At 45.0% G+C, this 24,981-nt stretch overlaps 1 long non-coding RNA gene across 1 annotated transcript in view; it reads right to left on the reverse strand.

Annotated features, from left to right (window-relative positions):
- Positions 1-390: 390 nt before the first annotated feature.
- Positions 391-24,981, reverse strand: part of LOC142786709 (uncharacterized) — a 35,353-nt gene continuing 10,762 nt past the window's right edge. The window contains exons 2-3 of the long non-coding RNA XR_012889127.1: positions 12,571-12,634; positions 391-571 (exon numbers count right to left, since the gene is read on the reverse strand). This is a non-coding gene — a long non-coding RNA (uncharacterized LOC142786709). The remainder of the gene's footprint in view (positions 572-12,570; positions 12,635-24,981) is intronic.

Below are 24,981 nucleotides of genomic sequence, written 5' to 3' on the forward strand. Positions count from 1 at the left end.
AAAGAAAACGTAAGGATCTTGATACTTTAAAGATGTGCGAGAGAAAAACAGCTGAAAATTGAGTAGAAAAAAACTAATTTCGTTTGTCTTTTTTTTCTTTGTAACAACAAAAAAGAAAACTTCTTCATATTCAAGTTTAGTGTAGGAATAATTAAAAAGTGGATGATTGTCGAAGTACAGATTTTCCAGAAGAAAAAAACAATATTCGAATAAAGAGCTAAATGAAAGGTACCTTCAGAGGAAATGGAGAAAAACTTGAAAGAAGGGTGTTTTGGTAATTTAGCCACCCGCATTTTGAGCGATAATTAGACCATCTACTTGTGGTGACAAGCCTCGTGTGAACACATCAGATTGAATGCATCGTCAGAATGGCTAGTACAAGTTCTGTAATTTCAGCAATGAAGCACTTTCAGTTTTTATTTAAACTTCACCGACAATATTACGGTCGAGAGCTTCGTTAAGCTGCTGGAACGCACTGACCTCTTTTTGGAAAAATATTTGTTCTGTCAGTGGTGCATATGCAGTCTATTGGACATCCATGTGGTAGTTTATTTCTCCGCTGCCTGCAACTCTGGAAAGATCGACAATACACAGTGATTAGATTTCAGCGAATAAATAATAGCGTAGCTGTTGGTTTGCTAGGCGAATCTGGGTCGCAGCAGAGCAAGTGTGCACATGTAGGCTCCAATTGTTGACGATGGTAATTCTCTGGTGTTCATATGGGCATGCTGGTTTATTCTGTTTCTTTTTTTTTCTATAGACACGTGGTAAACATGGACCATAACAGCTCAGCTACACTTGTGTAGTATGATTACGTGTTTGCGTGTTGGCTTTAAATACAGCGTTAGCTCTAATAATGCAGTAAAGAGCTGCCAATTTGATGACTTGTTTTTATTTCTTCTACACAATCATTTATTTATTCATTATAAGACTTGAAGGGTGTTACAGAGGGGCTGGGAACAACAGGAACACGGCAAAAATGTTAATACAACAATAAATGTAATACAACAAATATATTAGATAAAAATATAAACAAAAAATAAGAAATGTATTCTGCAGACACACCATAAAGTGTTTTAAAATTACCGACTTCAATAGCCATTGCTCTTTAATGGCAGCAATGGAGGGGGCAAGGCGGTACCAGTTTCGGCTTGTCTTCGGTTGAATAGAATGACAAAAGAGACTGTTGGGGCAGAAAAGAATGGCTACTTTGTTTGGGTAGGCAACATGGGATAAGAAGTACGCAGGTTATTAGATTAATTCCTAAGTACTTGATTATGGAATAAACCTTTGTGAAAAAGTGACAGCCCTAAAATTGTTCGTCTAGCAGTGGCCACATCAGAAAGCTGTAGAGCAGATTTCTCTAAGGTCCCGCTGGCAGTACAAGCATTGTTTTTATGAATGAAGCTAGCCGAGCGGTTTTAAAGAGCTTCTGAAACTTTAATGAAAACTGATTGAGCTGGGTCAGAAATGGCAGACGCGTACTATAGTTTCAATCACAGTAATGCTTGATAGAGCTATACTTTAAGGTGTGGATGTTGGCGAAATTTTCTGCGGATATAAATAAAAAATTGGTGAGCGTTGCTAACAATGCAGGTAATGCGAGGATACCATGATATGTCATTTGTTATTTACACATGAAGTTATTTGTGGGTATTAACCTGCTTTGATTTAGTTCTAACTAATAATCAGTTGAAACGTTTCGAAATATTATAATAACGTGTGATTGCCTTGCCTTCAAACTTAGTTACATTAAGATCTTTTAACTGCGTGTTTCACCAATCAGAGGCACGATTAAGATCAGTTTGAAGAAGGTAGTTTTCGCCTTCGTCAGTTATTCTGCCGTACAAAACGCAGTCGTTTCGAAATAGTTTATTCATGATCAAGTAATACTTGCTAGATCATCGATCAAAACTAAATAAAAACAAGCCCACAAACGAGACATTGCATTACGGCAAATCTAGCTGCACAGGAATTTGAGAAACTGTTATTAGTGGCATACCGAGTGCAGTTAGCAAGAAAGCAATAAATTCATTTCAGAGTGTTAGGGTCGATGTTCAATGCGCTGAGCTTAAATAGCAGTAATTGGTGTGAGACTTTATCAAAGGCTTTCGTGAAGTCTACAAAAGCGCAATCAACCAGTATTTTGTTATCTAGTGCTGAGACGACATCATTTGTAAAAGATGGAAGCTAGGTTACACAAAAAAAATTCTAATAAAAGTCGTGTTGTTGGTTGCTGTAAAATGTGTTGGTTTCAAGGAATGCCATGTGGTCACAACAGATTAGCGGGAATACTTGTTAAAGATAATCATTGCTTGGTAGTTCAGGGAAAGAGTTGGTTCCTAGATTTAAAGACGTGAATAAACTTCTTAGCCCTCCAGCCAGTTGGCAAAGTGGCACACTGTAGAGACTGTTTAAGAGTGCTTGACAATAAGACGAAAGAGCACACTTCAGCGTTTTTTAGAAATCTCGCATTTATCACACCAGTGCCGCAGACAAAGCACAGCTTAAGTCGTCTGCTGAAAGTAAAAAAATTCTTAAAATTCTATAATTATGTAATTCATTGAAAAGAAAACGCTGTATTATACCTGCGGGACCAAAACTACACACTATTTGAAAAACATTGCGAATAGGTTTTATTTGGAACAGAACAGCATTTTCGCTACAATCGCGCGGCCATTGGTATTGGTAAGTGAAGTGAGAGTAGCTGACAGTTTCCGAGAACTTTGACAGGTTCGCAGACAGCAACGAGGAGAGCGTATAGTGTTAAAATGGTCACACCTGGCGTTTTTGATGGTAAGGCGATACGCGCAAAAGAGCATCGCGAAAAGCTTGCTAGCAAAAAACACTCCTGTGGAGCTTAGCCAAGCGGGAGAAGCATTTGCTGTGAACCGTGGTGATCTCTACTTTTTGTTTAATTTGAAGCGGTACATGTTTGTGGACCAACGAAGCAATTTTGTTTTCTAAAACGACACCAATTTTGCTCGACTGATCGGTCGAAACCATGGATATAACTATCAATCAACTCTTCAAGTTCCATGTTTACTGCATCGTGGTCCCCCTGTTTTGTACTATATAATTGTCTTGGTAAACTTAGCTCGTGATGAAATATCAATATTCAAAATGATTTGCAAGATTCAGTGGTCACTAACACTAGGAAAACAAGTCAGTGAGTTCTGCAAGTTTTGTGTCATAGTCGGGAATAAGTACAGTGCATTAGCAGACGTAACAGCTCTTATTGTTGGTTCAGTGTTCATTTAAGTCAAGTTGAAATCTATACAAAAATAACCAATGGTCTGTTCTCTGCTGTAACCTCTGTCACAGCGACAGTGGCACTTGATCGATCAGTTTTAGAAAAGCAGTCTTCCGAAAAGAACAAATGAGAATGCGGCGCATTTTACTGCTAGTGCTGCGCGTTCTGTAAGTCATTACAAAAAGCAGGTGCCACAGTGGGTTGCCTATAGTATACACATAATAGAGCACTCTGATGACGTAAAGTGATATTTGCAAAAAGAAGTAGTAAGGAAGCATTCAACGGAGTCATGTGAGACTCAAGATCATCGGCTACCGCTATAAGCACGCATCCCTTCGTTCCGCTACTACAATCAAAGTGATGGGTAGTTGATAATTCTCCTCTGGCTACATCGAAAGAAAGTCATGTTTTGGTGAGCGCCGTGACGGGAGCCCAGCACGAGTGATTGACAGCCCATAATATATCTCACTTATTGATTATTCTGTGGACACAATTGAAAATAATACACCAGGATATCAGAATTCACAGTGTCAAATATTAGACATTGAGAGAGAGAGAGAGACATGGTTATTTACAGAAAGGCAAGGAAGTCGGCCTGAGCAATAATCGGCGCTAGCCAGCTACTCCACACTGGGGAAGGAGAACGGGGCACATAAAGAGTAATGGATGATGATGGCGGGATAGAGAGGTGAGTATATACAATCGTTTGCAGTTGAGAAAAATGGTATAGCTGCACACATAGTCACATTGCTTTCAAAAAGACCACAGTTGCATTGTTGGTACCAGGCCAGGAGCCCAAAACTGCGCCATTAGTTACTTACCTACTATTAATCAATCAGTAGAAAAACCTCAGTGTTTGCAGTTCACGTGGGTATTCTGGGCAATCACAAATTATGTGCTCAAGTGTTTCTGACACATCACAGTGTTCACAATAGGTACCGGTTTCACTGTAGCCGATGATATGCGCGCAACGTCTTGACGCCACAAAAAGAGGAATGCGATGGGTTGTACTCGCGATGTCTCGGTTTCATTAAGGGGGCATGTAGAACACCTGATTTCCGGGTCCCATTTGTAAAGTCACTGGTGTCGCCATTCCGGTTTGGTTCAGTGCTGAAGTGTGTAGCTGATAATTACGCCGCAAAGCATGACGTTCATGTCAGCTTATGTAACAGCAATGCGTATTCAAGGGGCCAGGTTTAGGTAACTTTAGCTTCAGCGTCTGTCTGTTCATTTTCCACCATGCTGCAGTGTGCGGTAATCCACTGAAAAAGGATAAGATGGCCATTTGTTAAATCAACCTGAAGAAGTACTGCAATTTCTATGGTCAAGATGTAATAAAGGTCTCACGTCTCGACGAAATTAGTGATTTGCAAAGCAGGTTTGGCGCCATAGAAAATCGTCCAGGCTCGAGGCACGCCTCCAGAAATAGATCTTAATGCTTTTCCGATAGCGACAAGCTCTTGTGACTTGATGTACGTTTATGGTCTACTTCAAGCTTGTCGAGCAAAATCCATATCTGGGACGACAAAGGTGGCGGCGTAGGTGTCTAGTGTACTGGACCCGTCGGTGTACACGCGCAGAGAATAGCATCGGGTTCGTGGGCGCATAGTACAAAAAGATATACCGAAAGGTTTCCTACTTAGTCACGGTCCCACGGAAACGAAAAAGCTTCAACTTGGGAACTCGTGAAACAAACTCAGGTTGTGGGAGTCATTTGTGTTCACGAGGCGCACGCTCAGTGCGTCTAGCGTCCTTGGCTAATGCTACTCATGACGCCGGCGAAGATACCAAGGAAAGTATAAGGGTTATTACAATGAAGTTGCTTTCCACGCCTGCCGGAATCACTCGCGCATTGCAGGATTTCGACAACGACAAAGGAGAGAGAAACATTCGTTTAATTAAAACACGGTTTTTGAGAACAATTCTCAGCATTGCGTCTTCTTTATTTGGCATCTGTAGACGATGAAGCACCGTTTTCCGAAATCAATTTTGGTGCCAAAAAGAGGGGCACCAAGCCAACAACAACTTGAGTTTCTCTTTCTTGATTTGATTTAGCTGCAATTTGAGCTAGGCCTGCAAGGAGTGGGCGAAGAACAAGTGGGCTTGACTGCGAGCCATGAATACAAAAATAATCCACGAGGTCAACTTCGTGTGCCAGTCCAACCAGTTCGAGATTTTTGGACTTCGAATTCTGCACAGTCGCATACGCGCCGGCAATATGGAACTTTGTGCTTTGAACAAAGAGGTTCAAGCTTTTTTTGATGGACCACCTTAAGGTGGACGGCTATGAGTTGGTCACGCAATACGATGGTGCCGTGAACAGTGCGCTGCTACGCCGGCATCATCTACAGCATCAGCCATGCATAGGCTCAAGGTGCACTGAGAGTGCACCTAGTGGACGTAAACTACTTCCACAACCTGAATTTGATTATTTGATATAATATATTTAATGTCTCAAAAGCATCATATGAATATGAGAAATGCCATAGTGGAGGACTCCGGAACTTTTGACCACCGGAAGTTCTTTAACGTGTTCTGAAATCTGTGTACGGGCCTACAACATTTCCGCCTTCATCGGAAATGCAGCCGCCGCAGCCGGGATTTGATCCTGCGACCTGTGGGTTAGCAGCCGAGTACCTTAGCCACTAGACCACCGCGGCGGGGTCCAACCTGCGTTGGGTACATGACTTCACAAGTGGGAGTTTCTTCATTTCGACGCTACCGTGACTAAGTGTCAAACCTTTTGGGATATGTTCTTGCACTATAAGCACGAGAAGCTAAGGCTATTCAACACAGACCAGTTTCACAATTTGTTCTCAGAACTTGATGAACCTTCAGCCCATGCCGTTGCAGGCATCCAAGTGACCAATTCTCGTTAAATTAATCTGCTGGAAATTTCGAAACGGCAGTTTTTAAATAAAAAATGGCAGCATATCCACTGAGTGAATGATGGAGAGTGGGGCGAAGCATTTGTCCGTCCATGCGTCCGTCTGTGAGACCGTCCATGCGTCTGTTCGTGCGCCCGTCCCTGCGTTCGTTCTTGCATCCGCCCCTGCGTCCGTTCATGCGTCCATCCATGCATCTGTCTGCTTGTCCGTTCGTCCACCTATTCTACACTCCAAGTCCCACCCTCTCGCATCTTTTTATCATATATTCCCCATATAGAAACACCGCCATTCAGTGGACATTCCAAGGACTAAACGAGAGGTGGCACACGGACACTTTCTCACGGCTTGCGCTTCGGGTCTACTTCCCACCTTCAACCACCTTGAGTTCATGGTATATACTAGTTCACTGTATTCATGGCACTGTGGCGCAATGCTCGCTAAACCTTTCTAAAACCAAGAAGGTTACGCGCAGCGAGTATAACGTAGCAACCTTTTTCTGTCAAATAGTGCTCAGTGTACATGCCAGTGGCTGCTAATATGAAATGAACGACAGGAGGATTCAGCTTTTAATTTCTTACGGCTTGCACTTCGTGTCTGCTTCCCCCCTTTAACCACCTCGAATTCATTCATGGTGTATACTAGTTCATTGTATTCATGGCCCTGTGGCTCCACACTCGCTAAACCTTTCTAAAACTAAAGAGGTTACACCCAGCGAGTATAATGTAGCAACCCTTTCTTGTCCGATAGTGCTCAATGTACATGCCAATGGCTGCTAATGGGGATCGCCGCGTGCGCGTTGACTAAAAGCCGAATGCTCCTGTCTCTCATTCCCCATTAGCAGCCATTGGCATGTACAATAAGCACTATTTTTTATTGTTAAACAAGGCACAGAAGAAATCTCTCACCGGCACCACCTTGGAGGTCAAATGTTATACCTATTTCGGGTATGTGCCACTGGTAGTTACGTACTACGAGGGACGCACAAGGCACGCCATAAGGGGCTTCGCCCCTATAAAGTTTATTCTACTTTCGGCATCCTGATCCATACGAGCACACACCGAAGGCAACGAGCATCGTCAACTGCAAACCTGTATCGCGATATGGTTTTGATTATAAAACCAGTGCTTTAGAAAACACCTGGCGTCTTTCGTTAAGCAGCTGGCGTATTTTCGTTTTGCTTTAGAAACATCTGGCGTCTTATCGTTTAGCTTTTAGAAAACATCTGGCGTCTTTCGTTGGTTTTTTTCATCAATCAACGGCGTTTTGAACATTAATCACGGAGGTAAACTATGGCTGCTACTGGGAATGGGAAACAGCAGAAGTCGGCTTTTAGCTAACACTTACACTTCTACTTCTACTAACGTTTCCTACTGGAACATGCCAATGGCATGAGGAATGAGGAATGAGGAATGAGAAATGGAATGAGGAATGAGAGACAGAATAATTTGGCTTTTAGTTAACGCAAATGCTGCGAATTTTTTATTGTTCAACAACGCACAGGAGAAATCTTCCACCGGCACCCCCTTGGAGGTCAAAGCGTAAGACATGTTACGTACTATGAGGGACGAACGCGTGCCGCTTAAAGGAGCTTCGCCCCTAAAAATTATATAGCAGATATACCTGGTAAACTTCAATACGCTCCAAACAGTGAAATGAGCAAGCGATGTCACTGCTACGCGGAAGCTCTTTGACACAGTGCAACTGAACAGGAGGGGACTGCATAGTGAATAGGAGACTACAATTAAGGGCACAGCTCAAAGTCATGCCAGCTACCATCGTGGATACTAGAAAAAGGAAAGTACGCAGAGCACGAAATGAACCAGCCAGGCTTCCTCTGATCAGGAATTTAAGAAACTGATGAATTTTCTCCGCATCGAAGTTGAATGTCGGCGAAATAATTGTTTGGTGAATAATTTGTCAAATTCAACACACAACAGCGTTTTAGTATTCAATAGATCATTGAAGGAGCCATCTGCGGCTCCTGCAGTGTTATTTTTTTTAAAGAAACCCTAGCACCCCTCCTGTCCTCTTTTTTGTTCTGCTCCGCTACCGATCAAAATTCAGAAGACTGCACTAATGGTATGACCCGTCCCAGGAAACGCAACAGACTCGCCACAGATGGTTCATGTTTCCGTTGCATGACAAGAATCACGGCATATCCATGGAGTGAATTATGATGAGTGGGGCGAAGCGTTCGTCAGCCCGTGCGTGCTTTCGTGTGTCCGCGCGACCATCCATGCGTCTATCCACGCGTCCTTCTGTCTGCCTATGCGTCCGTCCGTGAGTCCGTTCATGAGTCTGTCCGTCCAATCGTGCGTCCGTACGCCCATCTGCGCGTCTATCCATCCGTCTGTCCGTGTGCTAGTCTGTCTGTCCATCTGTTCATGCGTCCATCTTGTGAACACTCCTAGTACTGCCATCTCCCATCTCTCAACCCTTGTGCACATACCCGCTCTAGAGCTGGTACGTGCCACCGTGGCTACGTACATACATACATACATACATACATACATACATACATACATACATACATACATACATACATACATACATACATACATACATACATACATACATACATACATACATACATACATACATACATAAATACATGCATACGTACGTACGTGCGTACATAAATACATACATACATACATACATACATAAATACATACATACATACATACGGAGGAGCGACAGACCCACGCCATAAGGAGCTTCGCCTCTAAGGGACATCTGAATTGTGATTATCGACAGAGAGTGTAATTCCAGGCATACAAGCGCAGCCATACCTTATTGTTGTGCATTCTTTGTAGCTCGCAAATACCATCATCGCCGAATTCTCAGAAGCATACGAATGCTACGGTGCAAGTTCACACTTCAAAAGTTTCAGCTGTCAAACTCCTCAATGACGTTTAACACTCAACACTTTGAACTTAGACAAACTTTTCCTCGCGTTGTTGCTATATACGTGGTGTTGCTAATAATGGAAGTCAGCGAACGTTCATCCCTGAGAGCGTCGGTTCAAAGGTAAGTCTACTGGCCGTCAACGACCACGAACTCACTATCAGTGAGTTTCGTAGAGCCAGTGCTCCGTCGCACCGATATAAAGTAGTGAAACTCTTGCTGCACAGTGATTACGGCCACCGGAAACTTGGCATTGACGCTCGATGAAGTGGACTGCTTGGCCAGTTGGTAGAACATAATGTGGAATTATGCTAGCACACAAGGTAGAAGGAAAAAGAAGATTTTGCTGTCAAGTGCTTCCATCCTTTTATCTTGTGCGTTCATATATTTTCACACTATGACATTGAAACCGTAGTGGTGGCTTTTATTTGGGAACAGATGACGGAAGCACCATATCTAAGTCCTCTTTTTCAAGCAATTGTAGTGAAAGGGAATCATCTGGCGAATGCAATCGTGCACTCGTTGTGAATTGTTTGCAATGTGTGAAGACCTCATTAGATCAGACTAGCTTTTAAAGTTGATTACAAACTCGTGCAAAGTTTATTGGGGCGAGAAAGTCCTGCATTATTGACCATCAGCGAGAAATTCAGCTGGACACTTTAGAGCTCTTTATCTGGTGCTATAAGTGCCCACAAAAATCAATCAGCAAAATATGTGTTCTTGGAATAGGTTCCTACGAGGACGACTACATCGCTCTTTGTTTACAAAGAATTGGGGAACTCGATGCTATCAGCATGTCTGACACAAGAGCATTTCAGAGCGAAGCAGATGTTTCAAAAGAAATCAACACTACTGGTACTTGAAAAGGACGCTGTGAGGAAATCGCCTCATGTACACAAGGCCGACAATCGGAAAGTAACCCTTTCGAGGCTTCACAGAATTCTTCGGTGACTGCCATCAAATGACAAAAAAGAGAGTGCGAAATTGGGAAAGAGACTCGACAAAACCATAGAAGCATGAGAAAAGAAAGCAAAGGGAGTAAGGATGGACATGAAACGACAAGACAAACGAACATTGCATTCGGGGATGCAGAGGGTTTCTATTCTTATTTTTAAGGCTTACGCTGGTCGTCAAGTACATCCTTAAAGGACAGATTTTTGTGACTTGCTAAAAGAAGGATTGTAGAACCTCTTCCTATTATCTTTAAGCCGGGCATAAGTGGAGAGAGACTGATTTAAGGAACCCAAAAATGAACACTAGAAGACGTTCGTTACGAACTAGCCAATCTGCTTCGAATCAGTTTTATATCACTTTTGTGCTAGCTGAGGAGAACTCATAGAGTCAAGTGCAAAAGATGTTGGAAGACGTTGTAAGTAGGACTTTGTACAGTCCGTGGGCATTGCCAATAACTCTTGTCAGGAAAACGAACTATACGACCACACCTTGTCTAAATACTGGAGAGCGTGACCAAGCGATTAGTACACCCCTTGTCACCCTTCGGCGACTGATTGGATCGGCTGCGGCTCCCCGCATATATCTCGTCATAGGCTTTGAAAAGCTTGAATCGGCAAATTAAAGTCCACGAAAGAGACAGTTCAAAGAGTGCTTTCGCTGGCTCGGATAGCCTGTATTATTTTAAAGCAGTCCTATTGGAATAGGTTGTGCACCTATGACATTCTAGCACATGATAGGCAGTGTCTTTTCGCACCTCGAATGCAGTCGTGCTTAGTCTACTTCGATGACGTTGTGGTAATAGATGTGAAGCATTTGTTTGCCTACTTTTTCCTATTTTATTTTTATTTACTGATACTGCTGTATCATGTTTGAGACATTTGATCGTCTATTAATCTATCTATCTATCTATCTATCTATCTATTTAACTGCTTACGTATGAGTGTTCTCCTGATCACCCTCTCAAGTTGGTGAGGTGAACCAAAGTTAGTATGGAAGGGTAAGATAGTTTTATGAATATGACGTGCTCGCCAGCACAAGAATAATGTCGAATTACGGCCACATACGTCGTCCAGTAGTTCCCGCCATACAATGCATACCCTTTGACAAGTAATAACTATTGGTAATCACGTATGTGTCACAGGTGATTGACACTGAGTATCTGCCCATAAACTACCAGAAGACACATGGGCACTTTTAATGCGTGAGCGATAAGAGACAACTTGACATCGGCAGCATTGACCGAGCGATTTCAAAGAGTATACGTGAAGATCCCAGCAGCAGTTGAACCGAAGCATTGTGTGCGGCAATCGAACATTCTACCATCGAACTACGTCAGGTCTTGAAACTAATTTTCAAATAGACCCCTATGTTCATGAAACGTCAATTGGGGTTGCAGCGCCGGCTACCCAATTTCATAAACCTTACATAAGTACTCCTGTGATACAGCCGTCACAGTGGGTTAACGTCACTTGTACTTAGGTTCCTTGCGCTGAAGTTGATTTATAAAGCAGTGTCCAGGGTAATCATCCTCAAGAGTATCAGTGCTTTGTATCATCTTATCGCTTCCGGTGCAGTTAATACCGATGTTCATATTGGCATCCTTGCGCAGGGAGAAACTACTGGTTATATAAACATCCATAACTCTTCCACATATGTCTGTGCGTGCAGCATTCATACACACACACACACACACACACACACACACATATATATATATATATATATATATATATATATATATATATATATATATTTAGCGTCAATTCATGAGGTGTCGCTCAATAAAAAATTACAACCTGGTCACGTTCCCACAACATGCTTCGCATTACGTAGTTTCCCAATGTATACGTGAGATCTGTCGAATTTTCGTGCAACATATGTCCAGCACATGAGAAGATTACGTTTATGTTTAATGCTTTTAAGTCAGCTGGCTTGATTATAACACTAGAAAAATTCCCACTTTAAATTTGAATACCTTTTTCTTGGACCGACAGTGAGTTCTAAGGGTTTTGGCATGGACCCTGACAGGCCTGCTGCCGTTGTGTCATTCCCTAAGCCGAGAGGCAATAAGGAGGTCCGTTTATATCTGGGCTTATACGCTTATAAGACAATTTGTAGAAAATTTTGCAGACATTTTGCAAGAAATGTGCCAACTTCAGAAATAATATCATTCTACGTTATGCCCAAATATCTAAGTGAGTCTACCTCCGGAATGAACAGCTCGCTGTACAGCAGTGGCATTCGCACAGGGGATGGTTCGAGGAAGGACAAATGAAATTCGGTTACGTGGGCGTCTTCCCAATCCATCTGTTCAGAGACACAGTGACGCTTGCAATGTCAGCTCCACATCACATGCCGCTATCAGTCCGTCTAATAGCTTTACATAAAGCTTTGGAAGTCGGGGAAAAGAAAGCCGATTAGAATAGCCAACAAAGACTCGGATATCAGCTTGCATAAATTCGTTGTAGAACAATCTTGAAATCTGTGAAAAAGGATGTCCTCCTGCAGCTCACTAAAGATAACGATCACGATAACAACCATTTTGATGAAGTGTGCGTAGTAACTTACACGTTTATGACACTCCACTTTACCTGCCGATCCCCTGCTAGAAAGAGTTCTGCGTGATTCCGTCCTAGACAGAAAAAAAGAAAAAAGAAGCAAATGCCAGTTAGAACAGCTGTGAACGTGAGATAGTGGTTGAAGGCTTGCACACACTCAACATTTTAGGGGCAGCTATCAGGCACTTGTTCGTGCGTTTAGATTTGTTGCCCATGCCGCCACCGTCAGAGACCTAACCATGATAAAGTGAGAAAAAATACACAAGATCAAACAGAATTTGAACGCAAAGAACCCACGCGGCATTCGATTATTCTACTTCAGAGCCACGCTGCTGCTTGCAATTAGTTTGCCTGCAGACTCTGCAAAGGCATCAGGTTGAGCGTAGAGTCGAATTATGCTATATAATCAATTTCTGCCTCCCAACGCTCATCGGCAGAGAGACCTGACAGAATCGCGTATGCTGCACTTCACTATCTTGGTACAGAAGCACGACATATCCTGTTATCTCAATATAACACCTCATGGGAGTCAATAGGAGCTTTAGTCAATTGAAAATGCAGTCGCATTATTGCGTTGCTTAAGCCGGAGAAGTGTCCTTATGCACTTTCCTCCTAAAGACCAATCGCCTTAGCCAGCTGTGTCGGGAAAGTAATGGAAAGAATGGTACTGTCAAGATTAGAGTGGCTTCTGGTGAGCAATGACTCTTTCTTGCATTTATGAACGGCTTCAGAAGAGGCCGATCTGCCATTTAGGTTGTGGTCAACTTGATCACCAGCGTTGAAGAGGAAAGAAGCCGACGCGGATCAGTGTCGGAGGTTTTCCTAGACATTAAAGGTGCCTACGATAATGTGTGGCATTGTGCAATCTTTGACACACTGGAATATTGCGACATCGGTCGACGACTGTACGCTTACATTTTTAGCTACCTTAGTGACCGCACCATTTACATGACGACAAATAATAGAGACACCCATCGATATCTGGTTCATCGTGGTGTTCCCCAAGGGGGACTTCTCAGCCCGATTCTATTCAATTTCACAATGATTGGCCTGGCAGCCCGATTTCCCAGCATGGTGAAGATCAGTGCATACGCTGATGACATAGGCATATGGGCATGCGGAACTCATTATCATCAGCCTGACTACGTCCACTGCAGGACAATGCCTGTCCTATGTTCCGCCAGTTAACCCGGTCCTGTGCTTGCTGCTGCCAATTTATACCCGCAAACTTCTTAATCTCATCTGCCCACCTAACTTTCTGTCTCCCCCTGACCCGCTTCCCTTCTCTGGGAATCCAGTTAGTTCCCCTAATGACCAGCGGTTATCCTGCCTACGCGCTACGTGCCCGGCCCATGTCCATTTCCTCTTCTTTGTTTCAACTATGATATCAATAACCCCCGTTTGTCCCCCAATCCACTCTGCTTTCTTCTTGTCTCTTAAGGTTACACCTACCATTTTTCTTTCCATTGCTCGCTGCGTCGTCCTCAATTTAAGCTGAACCCTCTTTGTAAGTCTCCAGGTTTCTGCTCCGTAGCTAAGTACCGGCAAGAGACAGCTGTTATATACCTTCCTCTTGAGGGAGAGTGGCAATCTACCTGTCATAATTTGAGAGTGCTTGCCGAATGTGATCCACCCCATTCTTATTTTTCTAGTTACTTCAATCTCGTGGTTAGGCTCTGCAGTTACTACCTGCCCTAAGTAGACATAATCTTTGACAACTTCAAGTGCACTATTACCTATCTCGAAGCGCTGCTCCTTTTCGAGGTTGTTGTACATTACTCTAGTTTTCTGCAGATTAATTTTAAGAGCCACCTTTCTGCTCTCCTTGTCTAACTCCGTAATCATGAGTTGCAATTCATCCCCTGAGTTACTCAGCAATGCAATGTCATCGGCGAAGCGCAGGTTACTAAGGTATTCTCCATTAACTCCTATCCCTAACTGTCCCCAATCTAGGATTCTGAAAACCTCCTGTATGCACGCGGTAAAGAGCATTGGGGAGAAGCAGTGGCGCCTTCGGGACCGTGTTGGCGTTGCCGTCTTTCCAAACAGTGGTTGCAGCGGTGAGATTTCTAGGCACCCTTCGTAACGTCGTCAGAGGAGCGCTTCGCAACAGTGGTTGGCAGCTGCGGGATCAGCCGGCGTCAGCGACATCGATGCGGTGAGTGTCTGATGTTTTCCCCTCAGTTCACCAGACTACTCTAGCTCAGGTTGTAGTAGTTTAGAGAAGGGCTGTGTGAAGTATTGACGTGAGCTTTGATCGTTTCAAGCCAAGTCGATGGGCTTTGAAACCAAAGTTAATGCGGAGGGGGTAAACACGGGAGTGTGAAAAATTGCTTGCGCGTCTTGCTAGTTGACTTATAGTGGGTACGGCTTAACAGGGGCAAACAGAAAGAGGCTTGTGTGAACGATGGAGAACCTTAAAGTGAAGGAACTCATTGAAATTTGTGAGGAACTCGGCATTACTTTGGGCCGTGCGAAACGAAAGCAAGCGATCCTTGAGATCATGAAGGATGAGGAAGTGTCGGCTGAGGAAGTCAATGAGGCCTGGGTGGATATCAAAGCACGCCGTGAGGAGGCTGAAAGGCGAGAAGTTCGCGAACGTGAAGAAGCTGAAAGGCGAGAAGTTCGCGAACGTGAAGAAGCTGAAAGGCGAGAAGTTCGCGAACGCGAAGAAGCTGAAAGGCGCGAACGTCGCGAGCGCGAGGATGCCGAGAGACAGGAGCGCCTCGAGTTGAGACAAATAGAATTGGCAATACTGCAGTGTTCGCAGGCGCCTAGCATAGCTTCTCCGACGATTCAGGTCAGCGGTTTTAGAATTCGGGACCAACTGCCACCGTTCGTAGTAGGCGAGGACAAGGCGAAGTATCTCGTCAAGTTTGAACACGTCTGTGAGCGAAACGCTTTGGAGCGGTCTCTTTGAGCGCAGAACCTGTTAGATCTTCTTACCGCCCAAGTGTCCTACGCGATAACTTGCTTGTCGAGGGAAGCGTTTGAGAGCTATGACGAGGTTAAGGAAGTGCTCTTGAGACGTTATAAGTTGTCACCCGAGGCTTTCAGGCAAAGGTTGCGGTATGCTAAAAAGGGGAATGAGTCACACGTTGACTTCGCGTTTCGTCTTGAAGCTGATTTAATTGAATGGCTCAAGGGCGAAGGTGTTTATGACGACCGCGATAAAGTGGTGGAATGCGTTGCATTGGAGCTATTCTACCACTGCATCGAGGAGGATGTCAAACTTTGGCTGCAGGACAAACTTGGTGAAGTACAGCTAAACAAGGCAGCACAGTTAGCTGAGGATTATCAAAGTCGCCGAAAGTTGCATAGCAGGGCAGTGCGCGTGGCAAACGATAAAAGGAAAGAGGGCTTTTCAAAGAAACCTGATCAACGGAAACCCGCTCCGCACCGTAATTTCAAGTAGGTCCCGTCTCTTACGAAGGACACTGTAGGGGAAGGGCAAACGGAAGCGAAGAAATCGAGTAAGGTTCCTAAACAACGCACTGATACCACACGGGCGTTTGAATCACGGAAGCCGCTAATCTGCTACAACTGCACAAAGGAAGGGCACATCGGGATAATCTGTAACCGAAAGTTTGCTTTTGCAACAATCCGAGAATCAGAAAAGAACATGCGGTTGTTGGAGCCGTATATCCAAGAAATTAGTCTGAATGGGAAAAAGTGTCGAGTACTTCGTGACTCAGCGGCAACCATGGACGTTGTCCATCCTTCATTGGTGTCTCCGGATGACTTTACAGGAGAATGCGCGTGGATCAGGCAAGTCGCCGAGGAGCAGAGTGCTTGCTTACCAATGGCCACGGTTGTCATTGAGGGCCCGTTCGGTAAGCTTCGCACCAAAGTGGGTGTTTCTGCCGCGCTTCCCGATCGTTTGCCTTATCTTTTCTCCAACAACTCAGAGCAGCTTCCTAAAGACCAGGGTAAATCGTTCTTCCCCAACTTAGCGTGCATGGCCCTCACGCGATCACAAGCGCGGAAGCTTTCACAGGAGCTTGATCTTGTTCAATGCGGTGAACTCTCAAGTGACCTTGTTGGATGGCCGACTGAACCTCAGAGAGGAAATTTTCCGCGTGAGTCACGTGAGCAGTCACGCGAGCGGCCCGTCGCCGAAGCGACCGGCGCAGTTTCCGTAGCAGGGGGAGACGACAGGGCACCATTGAATCAGAGCGAGAGGGCTGCAACGCTCTCGCCTGTAGCGGAAAGTTGGAGTGAGCTGTCGAGGGTTGATCGAGAGACGCTCATTCGAGAGCAGCGTGAGGACCTCTCGATTAAAGCGCAAGTGGAAAGCCACATGAAAGTTTCACAAGTGTTGTCGAAAGAGTACTACGACAAATCGGCAAAAAAGCGCGCTTTTGAAGTAGGAAATCAGGTAGTGCTGCTGCGGCCGTTCAAAAGGAACAAGCTTGAGATTCATTGGGAAGGGCCCGCCAATGTAATATCGAAGCTTTCCGATACGAATTATGAAGTGAAATTAGGAAGGCGGCCGAACAAAACTTATTACAGTAACTTGAGGAAACCATACGTTCAACGTCAAGCGGTCGTAAATTTACTTTTAGGTGCTTCAGAGGAAAAAGGAGCGGAATTTTTGAGTTCTAGTGATGTAATCGAAAGGGGATCGGAGGTAACCTTGGAGCAGTTGAACCTAGAACCTAGGTTAAGTGAAGTCCAGAAGTAGGACCTGAGAAAGATTGTTTTGGTGTTTGAAGACGTGTTTTCGGACTGTCAGGGAAACACGACGGTTATCGAACACGATACAGAGCTAACTTGTGAGGAGCCAATCCCTAGCAAACCGTATCGTTGTTCTCCTGTGGGACGTCGCAAGTGTGAGCCGCTCTTGGTACCGCATAAGTATCGTCACCTAAAAGTGGCCGCTAACTGAGATGGAGCATGATGCTCCAACAGCGCAACTTTGACGTTCGCTACAAAAAAGGTAGGCTATACGCTAATGCAGGTGCTTTGAGCAGTGCGTTCTAGCTAGTACCTTCTCCACCTTTTGGTTTCTTGCTGGCGATTCGGGGCAAAATTTTGACCTCATCACGACCTGAGCTGAGTGCTCTCGTCCAGAGTGAGCTCAAAGAGCCAACTTTATGTTGTATTCTAATTCTTTACGATGTTGTACGTGTAAAAAATGAGTTCTCATTTAAGTCTTGTGTCCCACATGTGCCTCTTGATCAAGAGGGAACGAAACTCCGATAGAAACGTAGCTAGTTATACGTTGTACTAACTTTGTCTGGTGTTCTGTCGGGTGACCAAGGGCACTTGCTTGTGTCGTGTGTTGTCTGTTGTCGATCCGTTCTTGAAAAGTTGCAGAACCATCGACTAGCGCTGAAACCAAGGATCGTCAGAGACGAGTGAAGCTGGCCGGCAAGTTGTGGCGACAAGCCAGTGGAGCTGGGATCCGTCCTCAAGAATGGGATGTGTTCCCGGAACAGAGTCTGGAGCTGCATTCTCCCCATGGCCCTGGAGACGAACCTGGTGGGACCTGGCGAACGAGCGCGCCTGACATCCAAGCCACGTGGAAGCAGCTCGTCTTTTCGGCGCATTGTCTGGTGGCGGGGGTGCTGTTATGCCTGCGAGTCGACAGCGAACGTCCATGCCTCTGAAAAAGACAATCTGTGTCAAGGCCAGCCCGCGAGTCCGCCTGACGCGAACAACTCAACGGCGTCAACAGGCGACGGCGCCTTTCTGGCGCGCACGTGCAGTGCAGAAAGCGAGCCCGTCGAGTAAACAACCGGCGTCTTCCTTTCTGGCGGCTGACGCAATGCCTAGCGACATCACTCGTCCTTGGGTGCAGCCACCTGCAGCGCAGCCTCTCCAGATTCGTTGAGAAAGAATGACGCGGCCCAGCGGCGACCCCATTGGAGGAGCCCGACCTCACGACCAGCGATGCTTCTAGTTGGACATTTGGGTTGGACCCGGTGCATATAAAAGAAGCCCTGCAGCGCGTCGAGAGCAGACCCCTTTGACAGCAGACCCGTTTGAGAGCAGGCCTATGTGTTAGAGAGGAGAGCTCGGCTCTTCGTGTCTCTGTCGGCCCCAGTGCCGAAGTTGTAACACCTTTGTATATTTGATGTACAAAAACCTTGTCTAATTCACCGTCGTCTCGTCCGCTCGTCTATCAGCTCTGCGCAGAAGCAGTCGCGAGCTGAGAAACCTACGCTACCAAACGGCTGGTGACCTTCCCTGGGGAGTTCGAAGCAGTGGCACCTTCGGGACCGTGTTGCCGTTGCCGTCTTTCTAAACAGTGGTTGCAGTGGTGAGATTTCGAGGCGCCCTTCGTAACGTCGTCGGAGGAGCGCTTCGCAACACTGTGTGGCCGCCCGAGCTTCCATCCGCCCGTCCTTGCGTGCATCTGTTCGTGCGTCCGCACGTTCATCTGTGCGTCCGTTCCTGCTTTCGCCCATGCATCAGCTCCTGCGTACGTCCATGTTTCTATCCTTCCGTGCATCAATCCGTGCGTCAGTCCAAGCATCTGTCTCGGTGTCTGTTCATCCACCTCGTGAACACTTCAAGTACCACCATCTCCTATTATTTCATCTTATATTCCTCATACAGAAGCACCGCCCGCGGACATTCCATGGACTGAACGAGAGGAAGCACATGCACACTTTCTTACGGCCTGCGCTTCGTGTCTACTTCCCACCTTCAATCACCTCGATTTCATGTTATATACTAGTTCACTGTATTCATGATACTGCGGCCAAACGCTCACTAAACGTTTCTAAAACATAGGAGGTTACGCCCAGTGAGTATAACGCAACAACCCTTCCTTGTCTTCTGTGCGTTGTTGAACAATAAAAAATTCGCAGCGTGCGCGTTAACTAGAAGCCGAATTCTCCTGTCACTCATTTCTCATTCGCAGCCAATGGCATGTACATTGAGCAGCATCTTTTATTGTTAAACTACGCACAGAAGAAGTCTCTCACCAGCACCACGTTGGAGGTCAAAATGTAATACTTGTTACACACTACGACTACTATTACGGCTACGATGGATGAACGGGTGTCGCTATAAGGAGCTTCGCCCCTAAAACATGATCCGGATCTGCCAATGAATTTCAACATTAGTCACCGCTCAGTCGCTTGCACACTGCACATGGGACCACTGTACAGTGTACAGTGGTCGGCACTATGTATTGTTCAGTGCCGACGACTGTTTGGATGAACACATGAGCGCGTGGGCGCGTTCCACGGTTTGCCACGGCCACCGACACGGCCGCTCATCAAAGTAAACCTGCGCGGGCGCTGCAATACCTCGGCTGACTGAGCTTGTGCAGTCGTGAAACAAACTTTGCTAGCAATACGACATCTTTCCTGCAGCGATAACAGTCTTTACATATAGTGTCACAACTTGGTGACTGCCAGATTACGAACACTAGTAAAAAGCACTTCGTAATGAGAATGATTATGAAGAACACACTTTCGTAGCTCTGAGTTGAAGGTAATAATTAGATATTTTCAAATGAGAAGTGGTAGCAAATTTTTTACTTCTTAAAAATATTTCACAAGGCAATGCTGGCGCAGACATTTCCATGTTGGCTCTGACGAGTCAAGTGAGTACGATAGTTTCGCGCGCAGTGTTATGGGGAGCATGTTGAGGTTTAGGTTTTAGCTATTGTTTTTACGATCCTGGTCGCAGGTGTGTGAGGGCATGAGTGCGAGTGCTGCAATCCGATAGTAATTAAAATAGTTTGACTGTTCATGTTGAAACATAAACACCAATATTATTAAGTGCTACTTCTTTGAATACAATTCCCTTTCTTTATTTACGTGTTGTATAGACACAAACACATCGGCTTTTTCTCAAGTTAAAAATGACATATTGCAGCTTCGTAAGCCATACAAGAAGAGATGATCAGTATCTTGAATAAAACAAATGGCGAAGAGTTTTACGGCTGAAATAAAACTGAATTATCTGACACCGTGCATACTCCTTGTGGAAGTGGCAGCATGAAGGTGAGTGAAATTGCGGGTCTTTTATGCAACATGAGATCAAGATGGATAGCGGCTTTGTGGCAACTTTGATCTTGAGCACTTTTTTGCTTCAGTAACTGCTGGCCTCTCCGGCAGCGTAAATGACAGTTGTCATCCTGCCTGGCATAGAGCCGTATAGGATGCGCAAAGGCCGCGGTTGGCTCTACGCTGCTTCCGTTCTTTTTCTACAGCTGTTCACAGTGCATAAGCCAAGAGTCGAAGAAGCTGCTGGTGTAACACTGATGCTGTATTGGCACTCAGATGTTCTCAATAATATTGAGATCTTGAGAATATCTACGCTACGCAAAAGCTTCCACATACCGCAAACCCCCTTAATGCTCTAACTTTTCTGTAGTTAAGAATGGGAAAGTTGATGAAGTGCAATATAATGTTGTCGTCAGGGAAAAACTCTTTCATAAGGTATGGTTTCATGACATCCTGCAGGACTAATTATCAGCAGTAAACACTTTCTCTATCTTCACTAAGGTTTCCAGGCTGATCAAAGCGAGCTTTTTGAGGAAAGAAGTTTAAATGGTGCAAGCCGCACAAGAATCTTATCTGAAAGCTGCAAGACATGGTTTGTTTCACGCCGAGTACAGCTGTCAACGAAATTGCTGCGAAATAAGTGAGTTTTCGCACTTGTTTAAACGCAACTGCAACATCGAGTCAGTCCTAAAATAAATATGCCAAAAAACATGTTCACTAACAACATTCATTTTCTCGTGGCTAAGAAAATTTTATTAAAGTACTTTGGTGTTCAGCATGACAAATTATTTCGAACTTAGTATTTGCTGGTCAATGTGCTGACACATGTTTAGCTTTCATAAGAAGGCCTGCTGGCAGTATGAGCATATTCTTCGTGGGCCCTATTTTTGCCGAAAAAGTTTAGGTAACATAATCATCTTTTCTTGGTCTTATGTAAATACTTTTATAGAGACCGCAAGGCTTAGTCAATGAGAAATGTGAACTCCTCATAGAGTGCTTTTATTCACATGCAGCTGTGCACCGACCGCACACATTGTATGTTTACCTATAATGCGAGCAACACAATGTTACGTATGTAAAGATTCAGAAATAAAAACTGCATTACAAATGATCTGGTACTTTAATCTGAAGAAAAAGTAATAAAATATTGTCATTGTAAAACATGACCACTTATACATGATTGCGTTGGTTCATAAGAGCAACATGTCGATCCTGTCAAAGGAAAATATCTTTCATTCTTCATAGTGTTGTGCTGACTTTTCTAAAATAAAATGTTCACAGCAAAGAAGACAGAGCAACAGTTCACGTTTGACCTTATGCCAATAATATGCAAATATGAGCCTCGGTAGCATTGGTCATTGCCTGCCTTTCTTTTTGATGCTCTACATCAGCTTGTTTCACCAGATTTTGCACAGGGCTGTCACGAGCTGGCACGGTTTTTTAGGAGCGAAGCTCCTTATAGCGGCACTTGTTCGTCCATCGTAGTCGTAGTGAGTAACCAGTGTTACATTTTGAGCTCCAAGGCAGTGGCGGTGGGAGATTTCTTCTGAGCGTTGCTGAACAATAAAAGATAGTGCTCAATGTACTTGTCAATGGCTGCTAAGAAGGAATGAGAGACAGGAAAATTCGGCTTTTAGTTAACGCGCACGCTGTAAATTTTTTATTGTCCAACAACGCACAGAAGACAAGAAAGGGTGGCTGGGTCATACTTGCTGGGCGTAACCTCCTAGGTTTTAGAAACGTTTAGCGAGCTTTGGGCCTCAGTGCCATGAATACGGTGAACTAGCATATACCATGAACTCGAGGTGGTTAAAGGTGGGAAGTAGACACGAAGCGCAAGCCGTAAGAAAGTGTGCGTGTGCCTCCTCTCGTTCAGTCCTTGCAATGTCCCTTGGGTGGCGTTGCTTCTATATGAGAAATATATGATGAAAAGATGCGAGATTGTGGTACTTGTAGTGTTGAATAGGTGGATGAATGGACATCGAGGCAGATTCATGGACGGACGCATGAATGGCTGCACGGACGAATGGATGCATTGATGGACGCAGGAGTGGATGCATGGACGAACGCACGGACGGACGCACAGATGGACGTGCGGACGCACGTATAGACGCACACACGGACGGGCGGATGGACGCATGGGCGGCCACACAGACGCACGCATGGACGGATGAAAGCAAGAACGAATGGACGAACGGATGCTTCGCCCTACTCTCCATCATTCACTCTGTGAATATGCTGCCATTTTTTTGAAGAGGAGCATGCGATTGCTTCCCGAACAATGCGTCTTTGGTATATAAGGTGAAATCGCTCGGAACAAGCGTAGAAGGGCTTTGGGCGCGTACTTCCACTATACGCGTTTTATAAAAATTCTCATCCTGCTACAACATCATGCACGGTCTTTACAGTATCGTCGTTCTCGAAACAAGCCTAGATGGCCGGATTGCCCATTACGTTTTTTTTTATCTTCTGGTCCTTGCGCATAACTTTTTAATTGTGTAGTTTTGTGCAGGTCCGAAGTGGCGCGAAGCAGACTCGTCGTTGCAGAAGTCACTCTTCTTGCCCAATGAAAAGTAAGTCTTTATACCTCATGCTAGATCAATCTATTCCTCCTGTTGCACCTTTAGTTGCACAAAAAAGCAAAGAGAAAACGAAACATGGCCACAGCAATTTTCGTCCTCGTTCGCTTGTGCAAATAAAAGCGAACGTAGATTGCCAACATGTCTAAGCATACACTCCTTTCTGTTTCCACTTGCTATGTTTCATATATGTGACATTTGTCTGCATACAACACACTAAATGTAGTCAAAAACAGTCCCGAAAATAATCAGCGACAGAGAACAGGCGTCATAATAGCCCAACAACGGCCGATCACAGGAGCAAGACTTGGATAAAGTGCCATTAGCAGAGACCAGATTTATAGACCATAAAAATAGGGTTTTTGGGGCTAAAATGATCTAGAATAGTACACTTTTAGGCCCCTGGAATTGTAAATACATGCACACTAAATTTTTACAAAATTGTAATTTTTGAGTGAATACTTGCGTGACCTGCGTTTATGACCGCAAAATAAAAAAATGTTCTAGATTATGGTGGTACAAAGGCGTCAATAGTTTAGCATAGACCTGTATTCTTCTCTTGCGTGGTTTGCAGAACACAGTCACTCGTTTTAATGTAAAATATAGTGAGTTAGGTGTGCACCGTCAATTGAAAACGCTCTCGAGCTTCTTTTTTTCGCATGAATGAGAAGCGCAGCTCCGGAGCAAATAGCTAGACCGCGAATAGTATTTGAGCCTCTTATTAACCTAGTTAGATCGCGCAGGGTCCATTTCTCCTTTGTGAACATCTAAAGTGCCACTCGCCACGTTTGAGCATTTCCAGTGTGTGAGACAAATACATGCACTGAACGCTCATGATTTCGGCTGTCAAGATTTCCAACGCAATGCGCCCAGGAAAAAGTTCAATGTCAGACTGAATGTCATTTGCCCTTCATCTCACTGGTGCACGTCTCAACGTAGAGGAGGTGGCGTTCTATAAAGAATGGTCCTGTGTACGCAAGAATAACACGTGACACAGCGAGAATTATTCGAGGCGACGCGTATAATTTGTTATATCTGTTGCGTGAATAGAAGGTTGTGTCACAGAACGAGCGCTAAAAATGCGCGCGCCGCCAAATTCTTGCGATAACGCGCGGGAGAGACGCCGGGAGGTCAAAGAAAAAAAAGAAAACAAACATCCAACGCTCTCTGGGCGCGCGCTCTCCCCTCGAAAGTGTGGCTTCGCCGACGAACCTCCTCACCCCACATCGGCGGCCGAGCAAGCCCGCGAAATTTCTAGAACGAAAGAGGCGTGGTCACGCCGGGTTGAGCCATCCATCGCGGAAGGCATTCCAACCGTCTCGCCCTCTCCCCAGCCTTCGCTGCGTATCGCGCCGACGAAATGACGAGAACCTTCTGGAATCTCGCACGGAAGGTACTTAATCGAGCAGCCGAGACGACAAAGCAGGAGAAGATGGAAGTTAGCGCCAGAGCGCGTAGGGATTCCGCCGTGTAGTCGGCGAAGGTTTTGTCCGTAGGGACAAAGCACGAGAACAAGAGGATTTCCACCTGAGGGGTGAAGGCTCGAGCTACAGGCAAGAGCGTGTGTCTACCGCTAACGAGCGAAGACGCGTGGCAACAACTGCGTGTGTGAGGCCGACGTGTTTCCGGCAAAGAAGTTGAAGCTTTAAGAGTGGCCAATTGAAGACGCGAGGTTTCCTGGAAGGGAAACTTCAGGGAGCAGCGGAACGACAACAACGCTGGACTTTGACTGAGTGATTCTCGGAAGAGTATCATTCAGACTTTTGTTCGAAGGACTTTGGACTGAATAGGTTTTCTATCTCCTTAGTCTTTAAGTGTCTTGGTTGTTAAATGCATGCGACTGCATTGTAGTGTGTATTGTTGTCTGTGTCCGTT

This window comes from Rhipicephalus microplus, unplaced genomic scaffold (assembly GCF_043290135.1).
Source record: "Rhipicephalus microplus isolate Deutch F79 unplaced genomic scaffold, USDA_Rmic scaffold_28, whole genome shotgun sequence".
NCBI classification, from domain to species: Eukaryota; Metazoa; Arthropoda; class Arachnida; order Ixodida; family Ixodidae; genus Rhipicephalus; species Rhipicephalus microplus.